Consider the following 15,431-nt stretch of genomic DNA (forward strand, 5'->3'; position numbering starts at 1 on the left):
AAGGTCCTCCATTTTCAGCATGTCCAGAGGCCCTCCTTTTTTTGAGGACATGTCAATTTCCATCTTCTGTCCAGGAGGAATTCCAAAAGGTCCTCCATTTTGAGCATGACCAAGTGACCAGACATCCCCTTTTTCCAGGACGGGCCTTACATTTCCACCTTCTGCCCAGGAGGAATTCCAAAATCGCTTCTCTTTTGAGCATGACCAAGTGACCAGATGCAACCTTTCCCAGGACATGTCCCACATTGCAGCCTTGTGCCCAGGAGGGATTCCAAAGTGTCCTCCATTTTGAGCAGGGCTAAGAAGCATGCACAAGGTGACCAGGTGTCCTAACCACGAAGGAGGCCAAGTTGTGCATGACCAAGTAAAACCTACAAACACTCGTATAGATATGAATTCTTGCTTCATCGTTATGCTCAAAATGGAGGACCTTTATGAATTTCTCCTGCCTTGACCCATCCTGGGAAAGGTGGACTTCTGGTCCCCCTAGTGTTACTCAAAATGGAGGACCTTTATGAATTCCTCCTGGACAGAAGATGGAAATGGACATGTCCTGAAAAAGGAGTCTGGTCATGGTGTTCAGAGGGGTTCCCCCCTTTGCCTCCCTTTGAGGCTGAGAGAGTGTGACTTGACTAAGATCACCCATTGGGTTTCCATGGCCAAGGAGGGATTCAAACCCTAGTCACTGAAAGTGCAGTCCAGCCCTCAAACTAGCTCTCTACAACTGTTTCACTGGGGTCTAAAACTGATTAACCCTTTAAAACACATAGTGTTAATCTACTAAAAAGACAACCTTGTTATTTGTTCAAACCTAACTCTCACAATGTTTGATACAGTTTACTTTCAGGTATGATTGCATAGTGAGGAATGTATACTATGGCCTGTGAAAATTGAAAAAAAATTGAGTTTTGTTCCTTGACCCAACTTTTATCTAGTTGGTTTAATTCTTTTTTACAAATCATTAATTATTCTGATATAAGATGGAAGAAGACACAAGAAAAAGGTGGAATGTTAAATAAAACAAATAAATACACTTTGAACAAAATAGAACCAAGTGCAGTTGGTGCAGTTTTCAACAATTATGATCTGATGCTCATTGTACTGAAAGATAAAAATGAAGTATCATTCTTTCATACCCAACATGGTTGCTGTTGTGAAGTTAATTGATGCTAAAGAGTAGGACCGAAGGATATCAGGTAGAATTAAAAGTCTAGATCACAGAACTCAGTAACATATTGTAAGGCTCCCACTTTTTAAATAAACCATTTGTACCTATGTGAAGTCGAAGGCTTTCATGGCCGGCGTCCATAGTTTTTTGTGGGTTTTTCAGGCTATGTGGCCATGTTCTAGCAGAGTTTATTCCTGACGTTTCGCCAGCATCTGTGGCTGAGCCACAGGAATAAACTCTTCTAGAACATGGCCACATAGCCCGAAAAACCCACAAAAAACAATGTGTACCTACTTTGCTGTCTGAATTTGTATGTATTTGGGAAAAGAAATAGCACTATATTCTAATTTATGTAATACCAGAAAAAGTAACTGATGGCTCCTCATGGGCTAGAAAGGTCTTTAGTTGGATACATATATTTATTCAAGCAAAGTTAGGGCCACCTAAGGTGGCTTCGGAGTGGCCTCTGGCCACTTTGGGGGCATGCGCCGTCTAAATGCCATGCCCCTAAAATGGCCTGAAGCGGCTGTATTTGGCCCATCTGTTTTGGACCTTACACAGCTGTCAGAGTGAGACACATGGTGGTTAGTCTCCCTAGGAGAAGCCAAAGCTACTGGCATCTCTTCTCATATCCACTGTCATTGTTCCCTGATGTGAGGGGATCTACCCATTCCAGACCTATGAAAGTAGGCTTTCCCACAGTAGTGGGAAGAAGGCAGTGCTATAACTTTTCCCTACTAATGTTGGACTGTAATGATTGCAAGTCTATATACTGGTTAGGAAAGTTGGCCACCTAGCGACTGGAGATGGTATTACGGGCTGAAAACACAATTCAGGGGTTAAACTTGTGTATCTAACCCCTCTCATCATAAGCCCCAGTTGTACACTAGTGGGGTTTCTTTAGGATGCATCCCAAGTTTGGGATTTCATGGATATACAGCAATGGCTCAAATAGGCAAATGCACATGCACACATCTTGAATTGTTACAGATTTTATTTGCAGTATTAAAATCAGTTAACCACAGCATTGTAAAATAATAGTCTTTATGAATAACACAGAGACCCATGGACTTCTCTTTTTTACCCTTTCATAATTAATATGACCAGGAAATCAAGTAGAAGGTTATGCAGCAAAAAGTTACATTAGTGTAGCAGAAATTAGAATGAACATTGTAGGCTTCAATTTGCTTGTTTAACAAGCCTGCTATATTGTATTTTATTAACTGAAATCAAAGTCATTCTTGTATGCAGTAGAAAATAAATATTGATATGAAACATGTCTACTTCCTCAGCTCAGAAAAAAGAATATAAGTGATTTATGTCAAAGGTTTAACTCCAAACTTCCTTTATTTGAAAATAAAATTTTCATCATCAGTGGTAGGTAGTGTCAAGAAATGCCAATGGCGATATTGCTTGCAGGGACACAGGGCTCCTATTGTACTGTAGCAGTTAGAACGTCAGTGTCCTCATCCACATTGGCCAGTTCATTCTCAAGGGTGTCATCTGCGAATCCAGCATCTCTGAACTGTTTTTTTTAAAGAAAATAAAACATTATCAACTGGTGAATTCTGAGTGGATTTGATAGAACTGAGAGAGTAAGGAGATAAGAAGTTACCTTACGCTGTTCTTGAAGGCAGTTCCAAACACAGGTGGTAATAAGAGAGAAGGGGGCGGTCTTTTGGGGGAGCAAGAGACCATTGTGTAGGATCAGGTCTATCATCCAGAAGAACCAGGCTGTTGCCTTAGGCAGCAGATGCCAAGAGATGGCAGGGATACAACTGTGTACCACACAACTTGCCCTGTATCCCCAAAGAAAGCCTGTTGCCTCCAAGTGTGATAGATGCTCCCCCATTGCCAGGGAGAAGAAGGAGACCGGTGTCTTGACAGTCATGTAGACTAGGTGAGGTTTTCCCCCCAAACATTGGTGAGAGTGTTTTCCTGAAGGGGTGGGGCTTCTGTGAGTCACAGGGGGGGGGGGGCTAGCAGCCTAGCCTTTATAACTCCTGCCAGAACGAGCCTACATGTGAAAGGGATCTAGGAGTCCTAGTAGACCACAAGTTGAACATGAGTCAACAGTGTGATGTGGCAACTAAAAAAGCCAATGCAATTCTAAGTTTCATAAATAGAAGTGTAGTGTCTAGATCAAGGGAAGTAATAGTGCCACTCTATTCTGCCTTGGTCAGGCCTCACCTAAAATACTGTGTCCAGTTATGGGCACCACAATTCAAAAAGGATGTTGAGAAGATGGAATGTGTCCAAAGGAGGGCAACTAAAATGGTGAAAAGTCTGGAAACCATGCCTTATGAGGAAAGATCCAGCTTTTTTGCCAGCCCAAAAAGAAGCCATAGAAAGCTACTCCTTTTTGAGCTGACAAAGAGCCGGCTTTTCCAGTGCTACCATGGCTTTGTGCACGCTCTGTGGCATGCAGTGTATAAACACCGTGCCCTGAAGCACAGCTGCCTGCCCTGTGGTTGGCTTCGTGGTAGCTTTCTGACGGCTTAGGGGCATGCATCATCTACACGACACACACCCAAGCTGCTGGGAAGCCGCCGCAAAGGGGCATCTGCTTCGCCCCAGATTTCCTTTGTCTGGTGCAGCTGCTGGCTGCAATGGCAAATTTAGTAACAGATCTTTGAAGGAGCAAAAGAGGAGTTGTGCATTCATTGCACACTCTTTCTTCAGTCTGTGGCAGACATAATACTACAAACCATAGTTAGCAAATTGGAAGCTGTGATCTTTTCCATCTGTACTGCTCTCTTCAGAGCAAATATTCTTCTTCCTTCCTTTGTTAGTGTTGGGGTTTAGGGCTGGAATTCATGATTGTAATTATAACTTTAACCTAGAGTTACACATTTGTAACTGATTTGTATTCATGATTCCTATATATTCATTAATATAGGGAATATGTTTGTTGTTGTTCACTGCCTTCGAGTCAACCTAAACTCATGGTGACTCCATGGATGAGAAAGAATTCTCCAAGACTCCCTGTCCTCCACTGCTTTCCTCAGATCCTGCAGGCTCAGGCCTGCAGCCTCTCTGATTGAGTCCAACCATCTGGCATAGGGTCATACTCTCTTTCTACTGCCCCTTACTTTTCCTAACATCATTTTCTTTTCTAATACCTTCTTATCATGTAGTCAAAGTACAGCAATCTCAATTTAGTCATCCTGACTTCCAAGGAGAGATTGGGCTTGACTGTTCTAGAATCCATTTGTTTGTCTTTTTTGCCATCCATAGTATCATCAGCATTCTTCTCCAGCACCACATTGCAATGATTTTTTTTCCTTACTGTCTGCTATGTAGGGATCATAAAAGTCCCTCTATCCTGACTTACTAGGCAGCAGTCACTGCAAATAATGGGAGGGGGGTCTATTCTCCTGTCATTTGGGATACAGCAAATTGACATTTCCTATCTTCTGTCTGGTTATGAAGGAATTGCAACAGGGATCTGCTTCTGACTGTTTCACTGTAGATCATTGTATCTGGATAGACAGAACAGACTCCCATGGCTTGCAGTGGTAAGTCAAAATTGGGAGGGTAGGACCAGGAGACATGTAGCTGATCTAGAATTGTGGCCTATATCTCTGTGCTTGCCATTATCAGTACTAATTGGTTTCCATGTAGACATAATTTCCAAACTAACTTAAATCAATTGTTTTATATTCTAGTTGGTCTAGACTCAGAACAAGTGCTATGGAGGCTGGAAAGGGAGGCTGGTCTCAGTTTTGGAAACTGGTTTACACAGGTTAGTATTTGCTTGAGTCTGGTTTGGCTGAAACATTTTTGACAACTATTAACAAGGACACTCTGTTAACTAGCTGTTAATAGGAACATGCATTCCTTGTATTAATATCTGTAGAAAGGCTTACCTCTGGATCATTTGCTGCATCAAAGAGCATATCCTCCTAAAATAAAAAAAGCATTAAAGATGATTCTGCATTTATACTAACTGAAGTATAGCAAATGGTTTAACTGATACATGTGTTTAATGCTACAGCTTTTACCTCAGGTTCAAATTCTTCAGCATCCGCGTCTGAAAAATGTATCTAGAAACAAAGAAAAATTAAGTGTTAGTGTGAATCTTGTATGTGCAGTCCTCCCTCTGTTCTCGCGATCTTCAGACTTGCGTCCCTTGCTGATGCACGAGGGACGAATGGAGGGGCAAAAATGGGGTGTATGCCTGCAGCTCGTGTGGGGTGGGGTGACTTTATAGCATATTTTCACAGATAAAAGGAAAAATAAAGTTTTGTAGTATAACCGTTTACGTAAAATATATTGACTCAAACAACTTTATAATTATTTTGTAAACGAGCTTATAAATAATAAGTTGCTGGATAATAGTTTAAATGTGAGATGAGGCCAAAAAAACTATCTGGATCCTATCTAGATCAGTATCCTATGGTCACCCAAATGATTCCAGACAACATCCTCCCCAGTTCTCACACCATCCCCACAACTATTATAATAAAGACATTCAGTTTAGCTATTGAGGCTAATAAAACAAAAATAAAATATCATTGCTCAGCCATGGAGGACTGTGGAGACCTCTGTGAACCCCACAGAGTTGGTTATGGTGTTAAACTCATTGTAAATTCAGAAGACACTGTTTTTCTGGAGTGAGGGTTAAGGTCATAAGAATACCTTTCAGCTATCTACAAGATGATTTAAGATTCAGTGAGCCCTGATAGAAAGAGTTGTCTCCCATCAATCTGTCTACTCTCCCTTTAAAGCCATCCATGCAAGTTGCCATGTGGTGGCAGCAAATCTCACAGTTGAATTATATCTTGTGAGCACAAATGTTTTCTTTTGAACATCTGGAACCTACTGCCCACTGAACTTCGCAGTATTTTTCTGAGTTCCAACATAAGAGGAGAAATATTTACATATACCTTTGGTTTGGTGAGCAGGAAGCTTTATATCCCAGTATATCTGGTGTCTGACAGTCTTCTTTTTCACAATAATAGTAACATGCCCAAATGGTTATTTTTCTGTTACTATGCACAGTAACACGTAAACTTATTAAGAATTTGATGACTGATTCTATTGTTATTGCTGCTCCTGAGCAGCAATGGTTGTTGCAATTTTTTTCCAAGCACAGGGGGTGAATCATCTTGGCCGCTTTGCAAGAATGTGTATTCAGCAACACACAATTTGCATTTAAGTTGTCCCCAGTAAAAACAATAGAGATAAAAGTATCCCTTATCTGGAATTCCAAAAAATTACAAAATTCAAAGCCAAAGGGAAAATTTCAAGAATAGTGTGATACCCCTAAATGTAGTAAGCAGTACAACTATCCTTTTTACCTCTTCTCTATTGCTGTCATCATTTGCTACTGGCAAAAGAGGATCCTGAAAAAAATTAAATAAGCAGAAGATCATATGTATATACTTGTATCATACATGTGCATGATATATGTTAGATGTACATATGTATATAGCTACATTATATGTATCATATACATTGTGGCTCTTGAACTCTCTTCCCTGAAGTGTTAGACTGGCACCCTCCCTCCCTCCCTTCTTTTTGCAGACAAGTACAGACTTTCCTGTTCCAACAGGCATTTGATGAGTGACTGTATAAGGCCCATCTCACCTAAACAATGTACTGGATCCTGCTAGTTGTTGCGCTGGTGTGTGTACATGCATGTTTAATGGTATATGTTTTAATCTGGTTTTAGGTTTTTGATTGTATATTCCTGTTTTAACTTTTGTAGCCTGTGAATTTTTAACAACGTGTTTATTAACTTCTTGTAAGCAGCTTTGTGTCGCAAACTGGGGAAAAGGTGGGATAGGAACAAATAAATACTTTTTATCATGTGTTTCACCACAGACTAATAGCTACCTAGATATGTTTTGTTTCCTGTAGCAAACGTGTCATATACCATTGTGTAAGTCATATTGAAGACAGAAAGTTAGGACATTTGTGTCAGAAATACATAAACAATGGCCTCAGTAAACATCTTCATGCATATCTTATGCTATGCTGATGTTCCTACCTGAATTCCTGCCAATATGTGAAGAAGCTCATAGGGTTGGTATATTAGATAAGGTAAGCCCTAGATCAGGGTGGGAAATATGTAGCTCTCCATTGTTGGACTGCACTTCCCAAGACAGCTAGTCACTGCAGGCAGTAGTTAGGGGATGATGGGCATTCCACCTGGAGGACCACATGCCCCTAATTCCTGAGTTATAGAGAGGTGCTTGTATAACCCATGAAATTCTTTAACTCAAAAAGGTAATAAAAGCAGACACTAGAACAAGCAAAAATATTCATTTTGAAAATGATAGAGACAATCAAGGTATAGTGAAAACTGCTAATAAAGTATAAAGAGGAAAGTTCAGAATGTATTGAATGTTAAGATTTTACCTCTTGGGCATAGCTGTCCTCAGTTACATCTGAATTCTGGAAAAAAATTATATTTCTGGTGATGAAAGCATATTAGATGGAAAGGGGGCTTGTTTCAGTGATAGCTGTCAGTTTGTTACACTACTGCATAAGTCAGGGTTGCATCAGGTTTGGCTTTCCAGATATTGGGCTTTACATTGCATCGCCTTTAACTGTTGAAAGCAAAGAGGCACCAACACATGTATAAAGTGATTAGTGAGAGAGGAGAGTTTAGATAATATTTGCCCTTTATGTTCATCTTTCTCTATCTTTCTTAACTCTGTGTGCTCAAGCCTTTTGCTTCCTTCTTGCCTGCAAAGGTCACATCCCCCTAGTGATGTAAATGTCTTTCTTTATTCTTCCCATTCCTGAAGGGGAGCGGGAAAATTTATTACTCTTCTTGCTTCATATGGAGAGTAAGATAGTTCAACTTGGTTGCTCTTCACTGAGACGTGAACCATTCCTGACAAATTCCTGAAGAATGAGGGCTATAAAACATTGAGCTGGCTTTCCCTCCCTAACTCTTTTTATAATTAGCAGTGTGAATCATAAAACTCTGTTCTCAGTGTCTATCAAAGAAGGATTGCCTGCTTTACAATGGAATCCCCTTTCCCTGTCCCCTCCTGCAGCCTAATGGAGTAATTCAAATTGTCTTGACAGAGACTAACACAATTCAGATGCACTAGCCCCATGGCACTCTGCATAATATATTACCAAATATTCCTACACTAACAACCGTGGTCAATGGTGAAAGTAATAAATGAGGAGATGCCATATATTGCCATATATTGTCACACTCACATTAATATGTGATCTTCTAATTAATAACTATTATATATGGCCCATCTGAATACTTTTATCCTTTATTGTTGTTGTTGTAGTTATGTGCCTTCAAGTCAATTCTGACTGATGGCAACTCTTTCATAGAGTTTTCTTTCCAAGATTTATTCAGAGGAGGTCTGCCATTGCCTTCCTTTAATGCTGAGAGAACATGACTTGCCCAAGATTATTTGGTGATTTCAATGGCTGACTGGCAATTTGAACCCTAGTTTTGCAGAGTCCTAGTTCAACACTCAGATATCTAGACCACAGTGACTTGTACTTTTATCCTACCCACAACAACAACAACTCCCCCCCACATCATGCTGCATACTTCTACATATTCTATTGCTCTAAAGTCCCTTGAAAGAAATAATTGTACCCAATGGAAATAAATCTATTGCCAGTCCTTCGCAGATTGGGAAAAATCATTGCATGCATGGTGCAGACGGGACAAAAAATATAACTGCGCAGTACAGCTTGATGCTGTGTGGTGCAGACAGGCCATGAGTGTTCGACCCGCCTGAGGAGCAGGCCATGTGGACAGCAAGTTTCCACCAGCTTTTAGGAAACCCAGGATCCAGCTGCTTTTTCCTGCCCATTTGCTCTGGCTCAAGGAGAATCCTGGACTGATGACAATCTTTGCAAATTGGACATTGTTCTCTGAAGAACTGATTTTATTATATGCCATCCTGAAACCCTTATGGGGTGGAAATGAATATTTTAAATAAATAAATAAATAAATAAATAAATAAGCAAGCAAGCAAGCAAGCAAGCAAGCAAACAATGGAAACAATTTTGTTTGAGCAGATCCTTTTGGTAGAAGGGGTTAATTAAACACACTACCCCTACACAAACACACAGAAACAGTACAGTAAGCCCTCTGTATCCACGGATTTTTTAAACCACGGATTCAAGCAACCACAGTTTGAAAATGTTAAAATAATATATATATTCCAAAATGCAAACCTTGATTTTGCCATTTTATTTAAGGGATACCATTTTACTATGCCATTGGTTTGAATAGGGCTTGAGCATCCACAGAATTTGGTATTCATGGGGAGTCCTGGAACCAAGCCCCAGCAGATACCAAGGGCTCACTCTATCGTGAAGTATGTTTTCTAGCCATTCAACATCCTTTTCATTAAAAAAAAAACCAACATTGGGAGATTCAGTTATAACAGTTCTGCAGTCGACAGAAACAAAGCAGAGATTGATTAGTTTGGACAAAACAAGAAGCAATCACTTGTGGAAAATTCAGAATTAAAAGTTAAATCAAAAACAGAACAATAATGATTTACATTTATTATCAGCATTTATGAAAGACTTCTTTATCTTCCTTATTGGCTAACTTATTAAAAGACAGATTTGGTGCATACAACTGAAGGAAGGGTTGGGAGAAGGAGTGAATTGGCCCAAGCATTTAGTATCCTTATTTTTTGAAAAAAAGTATTGATCAGTGTCTTTGCGTACATCTGAAGAGAGTCTTGAAAATAAATATCAAACACCTGTGTGTGCACAAAATACTATATCATAATTTCCATTTGATGTTTTATTTCCCATATTCGTTCATTGGGGAGGAAAGTTTGACATACCAATTTAGGTGTTGCTATTTCTTGAGCGTCTATGCTGTGGTGACCAGGAACAGTCTCAGCATCCTTAAAACACAGGAGACAAAAAGAATTAAACTTGACATGAGTTGAATGACTCTTGTCTCTCAGAAAAGAGATGGAGGAGATCTTTAATGAAAAAAAAAGAAGAAGTAATTTAACAGACATAGTGGGGAGACTTGCTTTCCCAGTTGTATTATTCAGCTCCTCATAACCTACAGTATTTATATTTCTTTTGGCCAGCGGCATAGTTTTTTCTTTTTTTTGGGGGGGGGGGGGCAGAGCAGCATGATGTTATAACATAACAGAACTTTTGCGGCCGACCCATGAGCCCTTCAAAAGATTCACACATTAGTTGTTCTGAACAGTTTGCAGAAAAATGAAAAGAGTAAGTGAGGCAACAAATGTTTTTGTAAACTCACAAAGGTTAAGTGCCAACTAAGACTGGTTCATCAGCTATTCTGTAGTGCTGGTCTGCTTTCTCCTCCTGGTGGCCTCCTAATATGTTGGTCTACAACTCTTATCACTCCCTAGCCAACAAGGCTATAGGCACTTGGGACAATGGGAATTGTAGTCCAACACATATGGACTGCTCCAGAAGGGGTAAGATTACTCAGGATGAAAATTTATTTCAACTCATTACCTTCATTACTTGATCCAAAAAAAGAGAATTTTATAACAACAACAACAACAACAATAATGGCAATATTTAAATCACTATGTATACATAGCATTTATCTAACCTCAGGGAAGGAGCTAACAATAACAACCTGATGATATTTTGAAAACTAGAACTAGCATATGGAAAGCATGTAGAAAGCCATATTTCCATTGTTAAAAACATAATGGAATTTCTGAAAAAAGTGATTGCTTGGCCAAAACACCCAACAGTGATTTGTCAAGGACCCAGAAATGAGAAACAGAATTAATGCAGAAACTGGAAGAAATGAGAAAATGTAATTTTGGGACTACAACTTCCAGAATTTCTCTACCAGCAGGGGCACTTGTGAATGTGTTAATGTGTGAACTGAGTCTATAAGAGCAGAAGAGTTGAAAGACATTTAAAAAAAGAAAAAGAAATTGAGGCTAACTATTTTGACAATTTGTATAGTGGCCCCTCTGTATTGGTGGGCTGGCAATCTGTGGATTTGACCACCCATGGATCACCACACCCCATATTATTCAATGGTGGTGTGTGCCTATGGACATGGTAAAACATCCATGCACACATCACCACCATTTAACAATATGGGGCTTGAGGATCCCCATTTTTTGCCATCTTTGGGATGTCAGAACTGAACCCCTGCCTCTTGGAAGAGTCCCCTGTGATGATAAGCTGAATGAATGGAAAGCTCTAAATGTAGTAAACATTTTTACCTGCTGCAGTTTGTCAATGTTTTCATCTGAAGGAAAAGAATCCTAAAATCAAAGATTAAATATCAATGTGCAGGAAAATCATATTTTATAATTTGATTATATTGTTGTTTCCCCCAATTTTAGTTCAGTGAGGAATAAGACAACTTTACATACCACTGCAGTAGGTGCAGCTGCAACAGGTGCAGGTCCAGTTCTCTAGTAAATGAGAGAATTGACCCCATTAGAAACATAACTACTCAAAGTATTCCCTGTCACTGAGCCAATTGAAGCATCATTGAAAACATGTTAGTTTGAAAACTGTATAAAACCCCAAACGTACTCAAGGATATTGTTCTTACCTCTTGTGCTTCAGCATCCTGGCTCACATCAGCTGAACGAGAGCCCTTCGAAAACCAAAAATCAAATAGTAATGTCTGACAAGTCACATGTTATCTTTCCTATACTATGTTGCCTTTCCCACAGTAGTTCAACATGTGAGAAAGCTAAAGAATGATGAATCCCAGCACCTACAAAATACAGAGAATAACTAATATGGCTCTTCTATTTGATGCACTCTATAGATCAGTGGTTCTCAACCTTACTAATGCTGCAACCCTTTAATACAGTACCTCATGTTGTGGTGACCCCCAACCATAAAATAATTTGCATTGCTACATGCAAATATGTGTTTTCCGATGGTCTTAGGCGACCCCCATGAAAGGGTCGTTCGACCCCCAAAGGGGTCCTGACCCACAGGTTGGGAACCACTGCTATAGATGAATAAGTTGTTATTTACTGTACTTCTACTCAATGCGGTGGTCTGTAGATTGGTGCTCATCTGCGAGTTATCAGATGCTAGTCCCACAAGTTTCCAGGAAAGAAAGAGTTATAGATGATGGAAACAAATATGGGACTAGTCCCTGGCATATTAGAATTTATTTTTTCTGGTTGGCTAAAGAGGTATTGGCAGTCGTCTCTAGTGAGGTTTCCAGAGATGGCAGCAGCATGTGGCAGATTATCGCCCCAAATCCAAACCAAATCTGTGGGAATTGCTCCATCCTTGTAAAAGGAGTGGACAGAAGACTCACAGAGCCTTAAAGGAAAAAGAAGGATTTAGAAGGAGAAAGAAAGGAAAAAGACAGAAAATATAGAAATTGAGTGATATTAAATGTCTAGCTAATTAAATTAGGACATCAAATTAAATAAAACTTATTGGCCTGGAAAATTTATCAAGACCACATCAAATTGCATAAGTTTAAATAAACTTCATTCAAACAGTTGGAGAGAAAATTAAGGATTAGATTAGATGGACTCATTAAAATGCATTTCAATTGATCTCTTGGCACAATTGACTGGAATATAAATTGGAAACTGCTGAGTTCATAAAAACACACAAAAAGATAAGTAACAACATCAAACTGAGAGACTGTTTATTAAAGGAACAATTTGTTTGATGATATTAAAATTAAACCTAATATGAACTGAATGAATGAACTAAATTAGTTGAAACAAAAAGGGTTAATTTATTGCTAAAGAGATAGACTAAACAAAGTGAAACCAAAGAAAGCCAAGGTTAAAGCAAAGACTTGGTCTTTCTATTTTACTCCTGTATATAGGAAAGAGTATAATAATAATAATAATGGGAGAAAGCTAAAAGAAGAAGAGGAAAGAGTGCTATTAAGTAGATAAAAGGGCAAGACCACCAACAGGTTGTAGCAGGAAAAAAATAGAAAATCACAATACAACAAAAATAGAATAAAAACAACAACTAAGAAACAATTAAATTTAAAAAATTAAAAATAATAATAAAAACTTATATGAATATCTAATTCTAATCTTGGCTGATTTTGTTGAAGAATCATGTGAAAATTTCCCATGGGATGTAGACAAACTGTTTAGAATAAACTCGAAGACGGCCAAAGAAAAAAATCTTCCCAGAGACATAACAACCTATTTTGTAAGGACTGTAGATAGAGATTTGATGCTACAGAAAAGCTACGAAAAAGATTGATGGTGGATGGTTAAGGAAAAGGGCAATATTGGCAATATTTAAATTGTTACGTATACATAGTGCCTATCTAATCTCAGGGAAGGAGCTAACAATAACAACCTGATGATATTTTGAAAACTAGAACTAGCATATGGAAAGCATGTAGAAAGCCATATTTCCATTGTTAAAAACATAATGGAATTTCTGAAAAAAGTGATTGCTTGGCCAAAACACCCAACAGTGATTTGTCAAGGACCCAGAAATGAGAAACAGATTTAATGCAGAAACTGGAAGAGGACAGAGCATGAGAAAATTCAATTTTTGGACAACAACTTCCAGACTTTTTCTACCAGCAGGGACACTTGTGAATGTGTTAATGTGTGAACTGACTCTATGAGAGCAGAAGTGTTGAAAGACATTATTGTTTTTTAAATTGAGGTAAACTATTTTGACGATTTGTACAGTGGCCCCTCTGTATTGGTGGGCTTGCAATCTGTGGATTTGACCACCCATGGATCACCACACCCCATATTATTCAAAGGTGGTGTGTGTATACGGACATACTAAATCATCCACACACACATCACCAACATTTAATAATATGGGGCTTGAGGATCCCCATTTTTTTGCCATCTGTGGGATCCCAGAACTGAACCCCTTCTTGCATTCCCAGGCTCACACAGTATATACACACCCAACTTTTTCCAGGCAAAGCATTCTCTGAAGATGCCAGCCACAGATGCTGGTGAAATGTCAGGAAGAAAATTTTCTAGAACATGGCCACATAGCCTGAAAAACCCACAAAAAACCATGTATACAGGCCCTGAAAGCCTTTGACTTCACATTGAACCCCTGTCTATTGGAAGAGTCCACTGTGATGATAAGCTGAATGAATGGAAAGCCCTAAATGTAGTAAACATTTTTACCTGCTGCAGTTTGTCAATATTTTCATCTGAAGAAATAGAATCCTAAAATCAAAGATTAAATATCAATGTGCAGGAAAATCATATTTTATAATTTGAGTATATTGTTGTTTCCCCCAATTTTAGTTCAGTGAGGAATAAGACAACTTTACATACCACTGCAGTAGGTGCGGCTGCAACAGGTGCAGGTCCAGTTCTCTAGTAAATGAGGGAATTGACCCTGTTAGAAACATTACTACTCAAAGTATTCCTTGTCATTGAGCCAATTGAAGCATCATTGGTAACATGATAGATTGAAAACTGTATAAAACCCCAAACTTACTCAAGGATATTATTCTTACCTCTCGTGCTCTGGCATCATGGCTCACACCAGCTGAACGAGAGCCCTTCGAAAACAAAAATCAAATAGTAATGTTTGAAAAGTCACCTGTTAATCTTCCTATACTATGCTTGTAAGATGTTTTGAACACTTGCAAATACAATACAGATATTAAGCATGGGCTATATCTACACTGCAGAATTAAAGCAGTTTGATGCAGCTTTAACTAACATGGCATAATGCTATGAAATACAAAGATCTGTAGTTCTGTGAGATATTTAGCTTTTGCTGACAGAGAACTCTGGTTTCACAGCAAACTACAAATCCCAGAATTCCATAGGATGGAGCTTGACAGTTAAAATGATATCAACCTGCATTAATTCTGCAGTATGGCAGCAGCAATGGTGAATGGCTGCTTTGCTGCAGCAAATCCTAAGCTTTCCTGGATTCAATCCACTTCATTAGATGGATTTGATGAGCAGGACTATATCAGATGAAGTGGATCGAGTCCACAAAAGCTTATGCCCCAAATTCCTTCTTTCCAGTTAATCTCAAAGGTGTTACTGGATTCCTTTATAGATTTTTATGTTGAAACACACTAACAGAGCTATCTCTACTTGATTACTCAGTCATCTATATGTAGGTGCTTAGAGTTTATACTTATTGGCACAGATCTCTGCTTGTCTAATGACCACTTATTTTTCCAAAGGAGTGGATGCTTTACACATACCTTCTCTATTTCTGGTTTTCTCAAAGTATTAGCACTTGGTAGCTCAGCAATCTTGAGAAGAGAGAAAGTAGAAAGGAAATGTTGAGAAGGACAGATAATTTGCTATCAACCCATCAAGACAAATTTACTGTT

The 15,431-nt window shown here is 38.9% G+C and overlaps 1 long non-coding RNA gene across 1 annotated transcript; it reads right to left on the reverse strand.

The window, feature by feature from the left end:
* Positions 1-2,507: 2,507 nt before the first annotated feature.
* Positions 2,508-5,211, reverse strand: LOC149313157 (uncharacterized). Its single transcript, XR_016281456.1, has 3 exons — positions 5,173-5,211; positions 5,038-5,073; positions 2,508-2,693 (listed from the first exon to the last, which is right to left on the reverse strand). It is a non-coding gene; the product is annotated as an uncharacterized LOC149313157 (long non-coding RNA).
* Positions 5,212-15,431: the final 10,220 nt, after the last annotated feature.

Source organism: Sceloporus occidentalis, unplaced genomic scaffold (assembly GCF_023333645.1).
Source record: "Sceloporus occidentalis isolate IW3139 unplaced genomic scaffold, rSceOcc1.0.p SCAF_5, whole genome shotgun sequence".
NCBI lineage: Eukaryota > Metazoa > Chordata > Lepidosauria > Squamata > Phrynosomatidae > Sceloporus > Sceloporus occidentalis.